An 18,024-nucleotide genomic window follows, 5' to 3' on the forward strand; every position below is an offset into this window, starting at 1 on the left:
TACCAAAATGTTCATTGCAGCTCTATTCACAATAGCCCGGAGCTGGAAACAACCTAAGTGTCCATCATCGGATGAATGGATAAAGAAGAGGTGGCACATATATACAATGGAATATTACTCAGCCATAAAAAGAAACGAAACTGAGCTATTTGTAATGAGGTGGATAGACCTAGAGTCTGTCATACAGAGTGAAGTTAGTCAGAAAGAGAAAGACAAATACCGTATGCTAACACATATATACGGAATTTAAAAAAAAAATGTCATGAAGAACCTAGGGGCAAAACGGGAATGAAGACGCAGACCTACTTGAGAATGGACTTGAGGATATGGGGAGGGGGAAGGGTGGGCTGTGACAAGGCGAAAGAGAGGCATGGACGTGTATACACTACCAAACGTAAGGTAGATAGATAGTGGGAAGCAGCCGCAGAGCACAGGGAGATCAGCTCGGTGCTTTGTGACCACCTGGAGGGGTGGGATGGGGAGGGTGGGAGGGAGGGAGATGCATGAGGGAAGGGATGTGGGAACAGATGTATATGTATGACTGATTCACTTTGTTATAAAGCAGAAACTAATTAAAAAAATGAATAAATAAACTTAAAAAAAAAAAGGAAAAAAAAAAACAATAGTCTGTCATTTACAAAGGAAAGAAGAAAAGCAAAATTATTTTATCTATTTTATCTTCAATTAAAGCACAATAGAAAGTAAAGTGCTTAAGCCCCATTAAAAATATTTGGCAATAGATACAATACTGAACAATTCTGTCACTTTACAGCATAAAAAGAAATAACTATGAAATATAATATATCCATTTAATCTGGGTTAAAAATTTATAATAAAAATGTAGGTTATCAATATGCTGAAATTCACTCTTTGGCACCTCCATCTTAAAAAATCATCTCACTCTATAAGTCTATCTATATCTACTGTTATTGTTGAATCTGAATATAGAATAATAATACTGCCAGTAGTTGGACAGAAAATCTCTGCCAAGGCATTCATCACCCAATAGGAAAATGAAACAGAGAGAAAGCTGGTAAAAAAGAAATACAAATGTCTCTTAAATATATGAAGGATGTTCACTAAATGCAAGTTAAAACTATAATGAGATATCATTTTTCATCCATCAGATTAGCAAAGATCAAATATTGATAAATTCCTGTGTTGGCAAGTGTTGGGGAAGGAAGAACTTTTATTCTTTGCTGGTGGGAGTGCAAATTGACACACAACATCCATGGAAGACAATTGGGTAATATCTCTCAAAATTAAAAAGCACATATCATTTAGCCCAGCTAACATATAGCCTGCTGAGTGTAGTACTTCAAACTGGTGTTCACTGGGAATAAATGCCAGTCATGCAAATGTCCTTTTTCTTAATATAATATTTTCTATTAATATAATTATATGAATATAAGAGAGATCATCTAATATAAAATTTGAACTATGGTATAGATTGCTGAGATTAAAGTTTCCACATCATATTTTTTCTCATTTAGTCTATAAATTTTCATCAAATGTGTCCAATACTTTTTTCTTAAATGACCTGGCAATCCTATCTGAAAAACAGAGTCAATACATCGCCATGACTACACAATATTGGACCCAAAATGTCTTATTTATGTTTATTCCTTACCTTATTTATGCACAGGCACAACACATCTGAGGATTTCATTACAGATGTGTTAAATTAATATGAAGGGGTTTCTCTGGTGGCGCAGTGGTTGAGAGTCTGCCTACCGATGCAGGGAATACGGGTTCGTGCCCCGGTCTGGGAAGATCCCACATGTCGCAGAGCGGCTGGGCCCGTGAGCCATGGCCGCTGAGCCTGTGCGTCCGGAGCCTGTGCTCTGCAACGGGAGAGGTCACAACAGTGAGAGGCCCACGTACCGCGCAAAAAATTAATATGAAGGCTAAGAAACAGTAAAGAACTGATACTAATGGCAAGGAAATTTTAATTTCATGACGTCAGTGATTTTACATAGGGGTAAGAGGGGTCTCTTTTTGATTCAGAGTCCAAGCAGTATTTGCCAAAGCAAACTTAAAATGAACACCCCCCCCAAAACACAGCAAATGGAGCAGAAAACTGTAACGTCAGGAAGTCTTTTTTTTTTTTTTTGCAGTATGCGGCCTTCTCACTGCTGAATTATATTGCTAAACAAATGGAAGGAATATGGAAGAATGTAATGGCTCATAAAAAGGGAACGAGTCATGAGACATCTATGTGGTTTAAGAAAACACAATCTCACTAAAAAGGCTTTAGAGGGAAAGAAGTTGTTCAAAACCCCAACAGGAAGTTTCCTGAGATAAGAAAAGGTATAAAAGTCAAGAATCATGGGTAGGGGATCACTGGAGAAATTAATACCATCTTACCAATATAGATTGAGAAACTGATCTTATGTCCAAATTTACACCTGTTATCTCAGCATAACAACTAATAGTATCCACTTTTACTCTTAAAAAGTGTTTCAATTTGGATAATAAATTATATGGGACCTCCTATCTATTGAACACCTACCATGTGCCACGTGAACTAAGCAGTAACAAAAATTTTTTTTGATACAGTATGTGCCTTGCTATCAAAAAAGTGAACAATCTCATTATAGGGGCAAGAATAGTATATCTGAAACAATCTGAAAACAATGAAAGGTTTTCTAGTTTAAGGTTAATATCTAGTACAGCAAATAAATTGCAGAATAAAGCAGCCAGGGGAGAGGGTATGTATAATGCACCAGAAGTGCTGGGGAAGATAGGTGGATAAGCTGATACCTAGAATGCTAACTTGAATCACTGTGTCCTTGAGTGGGAAAAGAGTGCAGACAGACATGACTGACTGACTCTAGCCAGGGACCTTCAGGCTGCCTCTCCTGCTGCAGGGGAACTAAGACTACATTCCTCAATGGAGTCTCCATTTTTAAAACCACTTTCTTCAGATTAGAATGTCAGATACTGCTTCCATATCAAATGTACTACCCCAAGTACAAATCAGGACTCTGTGGCCCATCTTTTTCAGACTGCAAATATACCGAATTTTGAATTTTATTACTTTCCAGAAAAGGGCAGGTTTTTGACAACCAGAAACCAAATTATAGGACTGTTTTGACCCCAGAACCCTTTCCATGACTAGGGGAGCCTCTGGATCTTGGTCTCTGCTTCATTTTTCACCATTTTAGCAGTCACTTGCTGAATATCAGCTCCTATGTTCAATTTGCTCCCAATGTTCTCTGGGGTTAAACTAAAAACTAATTCACTTTACCAAGTCTTTCTTCTGAGCGGAGTCAGTTTTGTGCTCATGAAAGCAATCTTTACTTAACATTCTGTGAAATTTGGTGGCCTAGGAAGATGACACATGCCAAGTATGGCACAGAACCCAACACTCTGTTTCCACAGGGAAAGAAGATGAATGATGAGATGCAATCGTCCCTCTGCGAGCAGCAGACCTAATAAGAAAATAAGCCTTTCATGTGGAGCCTTCATAATGCTTTTCACTGACTTCACACAGCAACTTCAAAGCCCTTCTCTGTCAAGAGTAATTATCTCCAACTTGCAAAGCAGCACACACAGTCTTTTCACAGATCACACAGTCCCCTTCAGATCTGAAGCTGTCTGGATGTGGACTCTGGATAGCACGTCATTTCTTGTACAGGAAGCAAGATACTCTTGATTCAGCCAAGAGGCTGAGAGAAGAAGGGGAACACCTCTAATTAAAGACTTCCCAAAGAACTATGTCCTTTGTGCTGGCATACTGCTCACAGGGGTCCAAGAGCGCAAGTCAGCACAACTTAAAATTAAAAGACAGCCCTAATACTCAGATCACTCAAATAGGATCCTAGTGTATGGGGCACCTCTCATGAGCAAGTCAATCCCAGTGTTATATAAGACAGAGTAAACTAATAAAATGGACAAAACAGTGACTTGTGCAACCTTCGCTTAGTCCCTACAGCACCACTGTGAAACAAACCACATGGCTCTTCACACAATCAATTTCTGGCTGTAAAACAGAATAAAATTCACAACATTTTATTCAGAGCAGTTGACATTTCTTCAACATAAGATATTTTTTTAAAGAATGAATGATAAAATATAAAAGGATTTCTAGGATCCTGTCTCATTCTAGTATGCAATCTTTTACATAAGAATTTTTATCTTTTTGTGCATCTTGCTAAAAGGTATGAAAAGTGCATGGTGGCTCTTAACCATTGTAAATCGACTTTCCTAGGATTTCTACAGGCTCGGGACACGCAGGCTCAGCGGCCATGGCTCACGGGCCCAGCCGCTCCGTGGCATGTGGGATCTTCCCGGACCGAGGCACGAACCCGTGTCCCCTGCATCGGCAGGCGGACTCTCAACCACTGCGCAACCAGGGAAGCCCTCTAGCTTTCATTTTTAATTAACTTATGTAACTTGACAGCTAAATTCTAGGAATAATTGCTAAATTTCTATCACCATTTCTTTTAGATGGGATTGATTCGAAACCAGCAAGAATTGACTCTACACAGACTCTTTTCCCCAATAGATTGTTTTAATTAATTTTAATTTTTAATCGAAGTATTACATTTACAAATTTTTGGGGGGTGTATACAAGACTAAAAGATTCGTAACAACAAAAGACTCATAACAACAGCAACCAAAAAAATAATAATAATAACAGTTCCATGTTCTCCTTGCCTGCCACTCTTCTTGTCCTGTTTACAGTTTTAACAGTTTCTTTAATATTTATTTTCAAGACCCTAAAAAGTGGGTATGTATAAATGTCTCTCAACTCATTATAATTTAGTTATTTACTAACTTTTCTAATACCATAAATTATTTCACTCACCCTCTTCTCCTCCTTCTATTTCTGCCAATATAATTATAATATTTTTTCTCTCTCTCCCCCATATAAACCCAAATGCACAGTTTTCATTATTATAATTATTTAAATATTCATCACTGCTGTGTTTCCAGGAATTGATAATAGCCTCATTTTTTAAATTTCTTTTATCTCTAACACACTCCAGCAGGTCTACAAAATACCTTGCAATACAGTTTTCAGTTCAATCAAAACTGCCAGATAAGTTCTCGATAAACTCACTCCAGCTGTCCCCTGACCTCCTGCTCCAATCTGGACTGACTGCTCTTTAGGCCATGCATTAGCCTGGAAATTCCCTTTGCTGGCATCTTGAAAATTTTCTTCACCTCTCTTGTTTTGGACATGATGTTTCCTAAGTCCAAAATATTTTTTTTTCTTAGTTTATCACTTATTTTGTTGAAGATATACTTTTCAGTATCTTTCTGAGGAGAAAAAGGTCTGGGAGTTTACATGTCTGACAATATTGTTGCTCCACTATAATACCTGATCAATATGCTGTTATATATGAAATATGTCTTTCAGCTTTTAAATTCCCATTGAGATGTCTGATGTTATTCTATTTTCGTTGCTCTTTGGTTTTTTTTGCAGTACGCGGGCCTCTCACTGTTGTGGCCTCTCCTGTTGCGGAGCACAGGCTCCGGACGCACAGGCTCAGCAGCCATGTCTCACGGGTCCAGCTGCTCTGCGGCATGTGGGATCTTCCCGGACCCGGGCATGAACCCGTGTCCCCTGCATCGGCAGACGGACTCTCAACCACTGCGCCACCAGGGAAGCCCTCTGTTGCTGTTTGTAACTAAACTTTTTCTCTCTAGAAAATTTTGGAAGGTTTTTTTTTTTTTTTTTCCTATTTTAATGCGTTGGAAAGAGTTTGTCATTTTTTGTGCTGGAAATTTAGTTGGCTTTTTCAATGTAGAATCACAAGTGTTTCAACTCTGGGTAATTTTCCAGTAATATTGAATTGATAATTTTTTCCTTTCTGTTTATTCTCTCCCTGCTGGAGTTTATGTTAGTAGGATGATGGACTTTCAGAAATAAGGTTATCTTTATTTTCTTATCTTTCCCTTCTATTATCTATTTCTTTGTCTTTTAATTTCTCTAGGGATTTTCTTAACTTTACCTGTTGACTCTTCTTTTGAATTTGTTTATATTTGGCTATCATAGTTTTAATTTCGTGAAGTTCTTTCATAATGTGATTATTCCTTTTAATTGTATCCTATTCTTGACTGATGGATGTCATACTTTTATTATCTCTGGAAAAATAATGACTAATTTCTTTGTTTTCTTCTGCTCTCTGAATCATCTCCCCTTCTCCTTCTTTTTTCTGTTTGTTTGTTTGTTTTGATGTCTCATGCTAAAGCCTTTATTCACATATCTAGTGCTCCTTAGCTATCATTTTAGGATCAGCAAACTATGACCCTAGAGCTAAATCCACCCACTACCTGTTTTTGTAAATACCTTGGTTTCACTTTCTCCAGAGATTAATCTCCAGGCTCCCATAAGAGTGAAGAGGGGTAGTAACCTAAATAGCCAGCATGGGGGTGGAGACAAGGTAAACTAACGGCTTCTTTTACAGACTGTTAAATAATCCCCCAATTTGGGGTCCCTTAACATGCCATTTTATGCCTTCATTATGGATCACCTGATATCTCCAATTTCTGATATTTTCCAAGGTTCTATCAATACAAGGCAAATTAACTTGCTTGTCCAAAAGGAAATTTCTGTCCACTCTGGAAGTGAGAAATTCACCCAATACACAAACTCTTGGTTTTTGGAGAGACTGAGGAAATGTCACCTATACAACCAAAAGCTGGCTTATGTGCTAAGATCACTATCTTGAGGAACCCAACTCAGGATCAATACATTCCGTGATGCAAAGATTTCCTAAAGGCATAACTGTATGCTGCAGAAGAGCCCTGTAAAGAAGAGTAAGGACAGAAAAATAAAAATTGAAAGGTAACCAGAATGAAGCCATCTGGTAGTGATGTTGTCAAATATAATCTAGAGTCTAATCAGATATCTGCTTAATGACCTTTGAGATTTCAAGGGAATGTTTTTCTGCCACTGACACAAGGATGTCATTAACTACATTGCAAGTAGCCCAGAGTATGACCAGAGGAATGATTTTCTAGTCAAGCAGAGGCCTCTTGAGCTTTCACACTAAATTAGACTGATACTAGAGAGGCTATGGTAATGGAAATCTTTGAAAATAGAACATCTAATCCAATTCTGCAAAGACTGACTTACACTTAAATCTCATGTTCTAATCTGAAAACTACTCTGAGCTCCAACATGTTGGCTTCACAGCATGTAAAGTATTTTGCCGTAATTTTAGTTCCAGTTAATCCTGAGATAGAGGACAAAGAGAAACAGAGACAGAGACAGAGAATAATATAATTTAGTAAAAGATGCCTCATGAAATGGAGCAATCATAGACCTCCATTCAAAGATGATTTATTTTTTAAATTTCTAAGTACATAATAAAAGAAAGAGACAAGGCTCTTGCTCACATGCAGCCTACAGCCTGGTATAAAGATATACAATGCCTAGGTCAAAAATATGGGCTCACAGAGGAGAGAAATTATTTCCAGCTAAAAAGAACAGGGATGGCTTTATGGGGAGATGATTTGAGCTGGCTTGTAAAGGATGGGTTAGGTTTTGACAGATGGTAGTAAAAACAAGGGACAGAAATTCTGATGCAAAGAAATGCAATGCTTCTTGCAGCTCAGGATGCATTTCAATTTTAAGACTGTCAATGTACTAAAAAGTAAAGAAATGAAAAAATATAAGGTTATAAAAACATGGCATATTTTAAACATTCAACCCCATGTATGTGTTTCTGTTTCATTTTGAGGTAATATTAAAAAGTCTAAATTTAAGACCATTTTTTAATGAAATCCACAGGACAAATGGTCTTTTGGGGCTTTCATCAATTACCCTAGATTAACTCTGGGTTACAAAAGCAAAGGGAGGGAATTCCTTGGCGGTCCAGTGGTTAGGACTCCATGCTTTCACTGCCAAAGGTGTGGTTTCCATACCTGGTTGGGGAACTAGGATTCCTGCAAGCCATGTGGTCCGGCAAAAAAACAAAACAAAACAAAACAAAACAAAAAAACACAAAAAACTCAAAGGGAGACAAAGCTACAAAGTATATTCTGAGGAAATAAATGTGATCCTGATTACATAAGTATACAAGACAGGTTAGGTGGGTTTTCCCTCCTATATCTTTAAGAAATGTTTAATGACATTTTTTCAGGATAAAGAAAGCACAAGAAATATGTTTTCTTTTAATGGCTTAAAAGCATTTATTTGTTTCCTTCATGTATCACTACCCTTGTCAGCTGCAGTAATAATGTAGCTTCTTAGTGAACTGTCTTATAGATTTTCTTCCACATCAGTTTTGATTCTCCAGCAAAAGGAAATATCATCAAAGTATAACGTGACTTTTGTTGAAGTGGCAGCCAACTTTCATGGCATAAACACCAGATGATCTCTTCACCAAGGGTCAGATCAACAAGAGAAGAAATTGTCCTCTGAGGAGAAGAAGCTCATCTTCAGCAACAAAACATCCAATAAAAATCAGCTTCAATGCCAAAACTCACAAGCTCATAAAATCACTATTTCATGTTTTATAAATGCCTTTGTTTTATCCACTACCTTTCACACAAAACTCATTCACTTCCCCTGGCTTTTTTCCTATAAGTATTTTCTCAGGATTAATCATAACATTGTAGACGGAGTTGTTGAACAAATCAGAGTTTATCAGGCAGAGAAATTAGCAAAGCTATAATTATTTCTCTAGATCTTAGAAGAGAATGGGTTGAAAACACCAGGCAAGAAACTGTCAAAGGAACTGGAAGTGGGAAAGGGCCTGCAAAGTCACAGCAAATAAGCTCTGAAATATATCAGATGAAGATTTTCCAGGAGAAAAATAAATAAAAACTGAGAGCCATGAGTCCTACCTGAATGTAAGCAGGGCATCATTTGAAAGTAGAGGTGAAGAAATTACAAATAGTCTTTATTATTTTAGCTTAAATATTTATTTAAGTATTATCTTTTTTTTTTTTTTTTTTTTTTTTTCCGGTACACGGGCCTCTCACTGCTGTGGCCTCTCCCGTTGCGGAGCACAGGCTCCGGACGCACAGGCTCAGCGGCCATGGCTCACGGGCCCAGCCGCTCCGCGGCATGTGGGATCCTCCTGGACCGGGGCACGATCCCGCGTCCCTTCACCGGCAGGCAGACTCTCAACCACTGCGCCACCAGGGAAGCCCAGTATTATCTTTTTAAGTAATGCAAAATGAATTTGTTATTTATTAGGTTTATAGACAATGCACACTTAGTGGTTGCTTTTTCACAATATTTTTCTCCATTGATGGAGTGAATGTAGAAAGATGGTACTAGAGTCATTGTTGATGATCCCTAATACAAGTAAGTGTTTTTTCATAAATAGAATTTAAATTACATATTTACTTTATGTTAGTCTCTTTTTGGGAGCTTACCTGTTAGGACTGTCTCTGTCGGAAAGAAACATTTATTCACTATTCCTCTTCAGTGTATCTAAGAAGCCCTACCATGGCCAGAGATGGCACCTGATAGATTCCAGAGGAAGATATATATGACTCAGAGGATGCTCTAGACAACTCCCTTCACGATTGTGATATATTAATTGCAAAAAGGCCTCCAATGATTTACCTCTTTCTAGTATCCATACTCTTTGCAATGTGACTTTTAACTCCTCCCATAAAGAGGTGGAGTCTATTTCCCCACTCCTTGAATCTGGGCTAGCCTTGTGACTTGCTTTGGCCAAAAGAATGCAGTGGAAGCAATGCCTTGCAAGCTCAAGGCCAAGATCTCAAGAGACATTGCACGTTTCCATTCTCATCTAGAATTCTGCCACTGCCATGTTAGCAAGCCTGAGCTAGCCTTTTGAAGGATAAGAGTCATTTGGGGAAGGTAGAACTAATGCTGGGTAGAAAATAAAACAGAAATATCCACAATATTGATAAAATTTGGGTTTGAGGAAACAAAATCAAGAATTAAAGAAAAGTAAAGAGAATATAACATATATATCTTTTCTTGCAGTTACAAATCATCCTCTTTGACATTTTTATTTTGAGAGAATTTTTACAAAGGAGATTAATATTTGCAATAATTATTTTTAAATCAACTTAGTAGACTTTGTAAATATTATACTTTATGGATTGTTTTTCCCCTTTTATATATCAAATATTATTCCCTAAAGTCAATTGTCTGGGAGAACAATTAAAAGAAGGAAGAAGGCAGAAGGAAAAAAAAGCTTCCTAAAATAATCTCTCCTGGCAACTGAGGATATACTTATCTAGAAACAAACTTACTGACCATAAAATCTTGTTGTATGTATTTGCTGAGAACTTTAGTGAAACACATCTCATCAGTGGATTGCTCTGTCTGAAGTTGGGGGCTTTTTGGTTGGGGAGTGCCCTCAACCCTCTATGAGCCAACCGTAGTTTGCTATTTCTAGTACTACTAAGACTACCTACACCAGACCAGATGTTCTTGAAGATTTACCAAAGATTATTGATATAAGTTTTTTTGAAAACAAAGAACAAGGAAAACACATTATCACAATTTCTGGCAACTCTAAAACATTACCAGTTTGAAAAAGTGAAAAATCAGAAGAGAGAGGGATTTTGAAGTGTCTTTTGCAATAGCAAAGCAAAAGTGTAGCCAAATTTGGTTATAACTGATTTGGGGCATAGAGAGACAAGATAAATACTTCTCTCCTACAGATTTTCTCTGAGACTGAGAGTAAAAAAATCACCTGACATCACTGCATACACGGGCTATGTGGAGGTTCAGAAACAAGAGCGTGGATTAGGATGGAGCCAGGAAATGGGTTCTGGGCTTGGATCCACTGTAATTGGCTGTGTGACCTCTTTCAAGTTCCTTCTCAATACCACGGAGACAATAAAAGTGTTCTTTCAATAATGAGTTCTTTTTTCCATTTTTTAAAACAACAGTATAAGTCCAGTAATGACTGTTACTATTTAGGGAGTGCTTAATATGTCTGACACTGTGCTAAGCACTTTACAAGTACCCTACCTGTTACTGTTCAAAATAATCCAAAGAAGTAGGTGCTATTATTATCCCTGCTTTAGAGATGAGGAAACAAAGAGGAGATTAAGTAATTTGTCTAAAGTCACATGAGAAGTAAAACCAGGATTCAAATTCAGGCCTTGTGGCTCCAGAGTCCATACTTGTAAACTATTCTATATTTGAAAAGAAGTATGATGTATTCTAAAGACAGTATGTGACTTCTAATATGAATTATATTTCACAGTATTACAAAACATGTGGTCTTGTAAGTTAAAATAATTATAGTTCATAATAATTGTATTGGAATTGTGCTAATTGGAATTAGCACAATTCTCCTGTTTTATATTTCAGATAATACATTTTCCAGCAGATTGGTGCATGTGACAGTGGAGAGATGTCTGGATCTCAAGGTTCTAATTTTTCCTCTCCATATGTACCTGTTTCTTCCATGAATTTAGGAAATCTGGTCTCTGGCATCCAGAATTAAGCTTATTGTTTCAGACTAGTTATCTCCCACCAAAATGGGGATGCTTGTCTAAACCACACTGTTCCTTCCTCTCACCAGGTTAGATCCAGCTCAGTACAGCTCAGTATTGTAGGTTTGAGGTGTACAGAGGAATCAACCAAGGTCTGAGGAAGACCTAAAGACCCAGTCAACCTAGGCCATGACCTGGGAGTGGGAAGGAAGCAGGGTTGTAGATCATCACCCCAACTTTAGTGAGGGATAACCAATCTGAAACACAATTCACTTGATTCAGCAACCTGAAGACAAGAAGCCAAACTAGGGAGTACATAAACAGGCCACAAATCTTTCCAGAAAAACCTGAAGATACAACACTGATCTCACCCATTAGTCAGAACCTTCATCCCTCTCCCAACTGTTTCTTGACTTCTAGAATATTCCCATAAAGAGGAGGACCTTCCAAGTGTGTAGAAGTATCTAGGGCTACTCTAGATGATGACCTCTCCCTCCTGCTCAGGGAAGAACGTTTACCTACAGGTGTAGGCTATTTTAAAAATTCGAAACTAAGGTGCTACATCTACAAATTTTCTCTGTCTTATTTTTATTATTAATTCTCACAAAATAAGAAAATATTAAAATTGGAAAGTTGTGGTAAGTAGAATAATGGTCCCCCAAAGATGTCCCTGTCCTAATCCTCAGAACCCATGGATATGTGACCTTACATGGCAAACAGAACTTTGCAGATATGATTAAGGTCAAGGGCCTTGAGACAGGAGATTACCTTGGATTATCCAAGTGATCTCAATCTAATCATATGAGTTCTTAAAAGTAGAGAATCTCTACCAACTGGGTCAGAGAGATGAGATGGAAAAGGAAGGAGAGATTCAAAGCATGAGAGAAAGTCAACCCACTGTCGCTGACTTTGCAGATGGAAAAAAGGGGCCATGAGCCAAGGAATTTGAAGAAGCTAATAGCCCTCAGATGACATCCAGCAAAGAAATGGGGATCTGTGTTATAACTGCAAGGAACTGAATTCTCCAGTTGAGCAAGAAAATGAATTCTCCTCTAGGTCCTCCAGAGAGGAACACAGTCTGGCTGATACTGCTTTAATTTTAGTCCAGTGAGACCCATATCAGACTTCCAACCTTCAGAACTGTAAAATAATGAATTTGTATGGTTCAAGCTGCTAAATTTGTGGAAATTTGTTATGATAGCAATAGAAAACTAATACAAAAGGGATCTTAAAGATTTTTTTGAGCTCTATCCTTGATTTTGACCAGTGATAAAACTGAATTCTAGCTAAGCTGTAGAATGTTCTTCCAACCCTATCCATCTGGCTAACACCTACTTTGCCCTCTGGATTCGACTTAGATTCGACTTAGACTTCCAGGAAATTTTCCCTGGCCCTCCAGGACTGGATTAGGTGTCCTTGCCCTATGGATTCATAGCACCCCATGCGTAATTTAGCACACTGTCTACCCCTCTGAACTCTCACTAAATTTTTGACGTCAAGGACTTTGTTTTACTCAACATGCTGCTAGAGTATTCTGCTGAAAATGACCAAAGTGCAGCAAACAAATTGGTAACCTTGAAAGGCAGTATGGCATGGCTATTAAGAGCATGGGCTTTAGAATCATACAAGCTAGGTTCATGTCCTGGTTCTAACATCTATTAGCTGTATGGCCTTAGACATTTTCTTTAAAGTTTAATTTCCTTTACTGTTATTTCCTCATAAAAAGAAAGACAGTAATGGCACCTGCTCAAACAATTGTATGAGAATTCATTTAAATGATGCATGTAAAAAGCTTGGCCATGTTCCTACTACATAAGAATAGCTTAAAAAATATTTCTTATTATTATAATTAGGTATCTGTGATGGTTAATGTTGTGTTAACTTGGCTGGGCCATGATGTCCAGATATTTGATCAAACATTATTCTGAATGTTTCTTTGAGGGTGTTTTGGTTGAGAGTAACATTTAAAGTGGTGTACTTGGTAAAGCAGATTGCTTTTTATGATGTGGGTGGGGTAGGCCTCATCCAATCAGTTGAAGGCCTGACTAGAACAAAAGACTGACCTCCTCCGAAAAAGAAAGAATTATCCAGATAATTCTGAAGGCAGATGGCCTTCAGAGTTGAACAGCAACATCAGCTTTCCCTGGGTCACATACACACACATACCCTATTGGTTCCTTTGGAGAACACTGAATAATACAATATCAAACCTGTAACCTGTAAATATGGTAATATTACGTACAACATGTAAAAAAAAATGTGAAGATGGGTAAGATTCCCATTACCCATTTTAAGTAAATTTTGCTCCATTTCAATATCAGATGGGACTCTTTCAGTTAAGAGTAGTACCAGCAAGAAGACAACAAAAGAAAAGCTGGCTTAAAAAAAAAAGAGAGAAAGAAAGAAAGAAAGGTAAAGAAGAAGGAGGAGGGAAGGGGGAGAAGGAGGGAGCGGAGGAAAAGAAATGTCTTGGCTCCTGTGACTTATATGTACAAGGATAGGTCTAGCCTCTGGGATAACTGGATCTGCGTTTCAAGAATATCACCAAGGCCCGGTTTCTGTCCACCTCTCAGAGATGCCTTCTCCATGGGGTTTCATTCTCAGATAGGTGTTCTCCTCGGAGTGGTGAAATGGCTATAGCAGCTCCACATTATACACTTTCAGGCTCAAGTCACAAGGGAATGAGAATGCATCTTTTCTGGTAATTCACATAAAGATTCTGAAATTCATTCTAAGTGGTCTAGCTTAGATTGGGTGTTCATCTGGAACCATCACTGTGGTCAAGAGACCAGATATGTGCATTGGCTTAGGTTAGTTAATCTGTGCTCACTGCTAGAGCTGCTCACTAAACCACTAATCAATCATAGGGACAGGGAAGCTTTCTATAGGGTATGTAGTGCCTGAAGAAGGTTAGATGGACGCCAGGTAGTCAACAACAAGCCACTCCAATTGCTTAACAAAATCGCTCTTTACAATTTTGGTTATTTTGCCTATTACAAATACTATTTGATTTCTGAGAATCAAAAACACAAGAGGGGGGCTTCCCTGGTGGCGCAGTGGTTGGGAGTCCGTCTGCTGATGCAGGGGACGCGGGTTCGCGTCTGGAGCCTGTGCTCGGCAACGGGAGAGGCCACAGAAGTGAGAGGCCCGCGTACCGAAAAAAAAAAAAAAAAAACACAAGAGGATGCCTGGCATTAACTATTTTTTAAACATCCATGTTATAAATTCATCCAACATGGAAAATTTATAACAGTGAATTTCCTTTCTTGGCTCCTTTAAAACAAGAACAATTTCAAACCTTTCCACCATATTACAATTATCATTGTTGCCACTTGGTGGTGATTACTTCTAAGCTTGCTTTATATTTTCATAATATTCTGTTACCATTATTATTAGCTATCACATATGGGCCAGCCAGATTCTCTGGCATTTCTTTCTGCAATATTCAATTTAAAAAACAAAGACAAAAACAACAAAATCCTCACACCAGTTGGATGAAGCAGATTGTCGCTGGATTAAAATGAAAACCCTCCTCCCTCTAACCTCGATAACCAGTCTGTTACTTGGTAACAACAGCAGTTTCTAAATCTAAACCACAACAGGAGTTGGATGGACAGTTTTTATCTGCCATGATTCCAATATGCAAAACACCGTCTGTATAACTTAGAGAAAGAACCCAAAGGCATACACACAGAAATTTTACAATGGTTATTATTGAACCAAAGGGACAGCTAACAATGACTGAGCACCTACTGCATGCGTGCTTCACAAACATTATGTAACTTAATTCTCATAAGAACTTCATGAAGTAAACAGTACTACTATCTCCATTTTACTGATGAGGACGGATATTGAATCTTAGAGTATTTTAATAAGTTGCTCCAAACAAAGTCAAATAGCTGGTAAGCACCTGACTTGGGTTTTGAACTCAGAAACTCTAATTTTTACTTTTCTGTAATGGAAGCCTGTTTTTAAAAATGTCCTTTTCCAATTCCCTAAATTTCCTAGAAAAAATTCATTTTTCCAAAAAAGAAAAAATAGTATAGAAGGAAGGAGGAAGAAAGGAAGGAAAGAAGTCAGGCAACAATTTTGTCATAGTGTAATAATCACATTATAGCCACAATAAATTTTTTAGACTAACTTGGAGGTTGTTAGATATTAATGGAAGAAATTTTCACATGTTAAGGTGTGGGGAAGTCATTCTGGCTTATATATGATTTAACTTGAATTTTATGCTAACTAAAACAGCCTGTTTGTGGCCTATCAAACATACATTTTACATCTGCTTTAATCATTAAAGAAAAATGTGCACTGACCACAAATAAAGAATGTCCCTGTTAAAAATAAAGATTAAATGCCTCCAGTCCTGGGACACAAATGCCAGTTCTCCTTTGATGATAAGACCGCTTTCCCAGGTGTCAAGGCCATACAGACTCACCCGGTACATGCTGATCTGTTTGTTTGTTTGTTTGTTTGTTTTTGGAAACCTGACTCTTTGATGTTCTTTGTTGTGACAAGGTATAAAGCTGTGTGAAAACCATGCTTCTGTGGGGCAGTCCCTCAGACTTATCTAAGTGGCTGTCTCCCAGGCTATAGTCCTCAATGTGGTTCAAATAAAACTCTTTCTTATCCCTGTTATAGTTTGGTTATTGATTATCTGCATCAACAGTGTAAAAGTACGAAGCATGACATTACCTTGCAGTGGGTGCTGTAATACCCATTGGACCCCCATTGCCAGGCCAGGGCTCCGATCCACCCTTCTCTAGAGAATTGCCTCAGCTGGGTGGAGCCACTTCACCAGGGAGGTTACCCACAACCCCCCATCCCCACCACCTTCCCTGCCCCTGCCCCTCCCCCTCCCCACTCCACAACTAATGATTGACTAATACAGGACTATAAAAGTCCAGCCCTCTTGACCCACATCTACGGGGCATTTATTTCAGAGACCATCCCTCGAGAAGCAGGCCAAAGCTAGACTTTGCCAAACTTTTATTCAAAATAAAATGAGTTATGTGAATAAAATACATGTCCATCCTAGAGAGTCACATCCTATTCCCTTTCTCAACTAACACTAATAACTAATAACAACCCTTGCAATATCAAGAGAGTAGTTTGCTAATCTGCTTATGAATTCTCTATGCTGGACTACGAATGGTGCACTGGAACAATGAAATGAAAGGTCAGAAGACCAGAGTTCTAGCCCTGGTTCTGCCAGTTATTTTTATTAGCCATGTGATATGGAGTAGTCACCTAACCACTCTGAATCTTCCTTTCCTCTCTATAGAAGATGGACTTATACTTGTGCCTTCTAATTCAACAGGTAGGTGTGAGATACAGCTGAGCTAATAAATAAAAGAAAAAAACAAAAACAAACAAAAATAGGTCTGGACTTTTTTCTACTTGAAGAAACTGAGATATAAAGTATTGTAAAATTAGTAATGAACTCAGAAATCTTTAATTCCCCAGGACTATGCTATATGTGTTCTGTTAGAGGCACACTACTCAAAAGATCAGGAATATTTGCAGTATCTGACCATTCTCACTGGAACAAATTTAAATTGATTTTGTCAGCAATAAGTCAATATTTAATCAAATGTGGTTATTAAGAAAAAGAAGTACAGCCATCCTTTCTTCAATGAACCTTCAATTTCTATCCCAAAACAATTACATTGCATAATTTTTTTTCTAAGTTTGGGACTTCCTTGGTGGTGCAGTGGTTCATTGCTACTTTCTTATTTACCCCTCACATCTCAGAGCTAGTAGTCTTTGGCACAATATTCCAAAATAAAGGACCACTTTCTGCACCTAACCTATAATAGGACTCACTAAAAAACTAAAAGAAAATGTACAAGGTAGGACTGAATTTTGACTAATGTGCCTTATAAAGCAAATCAGTGAAAAATAGTGTCCTGGAAGCCTGACCTCATCTAACTTGATCGGTATGTGGCTGTCCAGTTATGTTACCCTCTACAAAGCTAGATGTATTATGAAGTGGGAAGGGGTGAGGTGCAGTGTTTAAACACTGAATCATCATCTCGGTGTGAACTATGTTAATGGAGACATACTTGCAGATAACCAAAAGTGTAGATAAGATTCTTAAACCCTAATAAACAAAACGGTGCCTTCTCAGGCAATAAGGGAAATTGCCTAGAACATGGTTGTGACAGTTAATTTTATCCACAAACTTGGCTGAGCTATAATGTCAACTGTTTGGTCAAATAAATACTCATCCAGATGTTGCTGTGAAGATATTTTTTAGATGTGATTAACATTTAAATCAGTAGCCTTTGAGTAAAGGAGACTAGTCCCTATAAGGTGTGTAGGCCTCTCTCAATCAGTTGAAGGCTAAGCAATTCTGCTTCAAAAACAGCAACACAGAAAACTTGTCTGAGATTCCAGTTTGCTGGCCTGTCCTGCAGATTTTGGTCTCAAGACTGCAATAACTCTTTGGTGAATCTCCAGCCTGCCCCACACATTTCAGACTTACCAGCCCCCCACCATCACATGATCCAATTCCTTGAAATAAATTTCTTTCTCTCAGTCTCTCTCTTCACACAAACACACACACACACACACACACACACACACACACACACACCCTATTGGTTCTCTTTCTCTGGAGAATCCTGA

This window comes from Mesoplodon bidens (assembly GCF_964165515.1).
Source record: "Mesoplodon bidens genome assembly, chromosome: 2".
In the NCBI taxonomy this organism is placed as follows: domain Eukaryota; kingdom Metazoa; phylum Chordata; class Mammalia; order Artiodactyla; family Ziphiidae; genus Mesoplodon; species Mesoplodon bidens.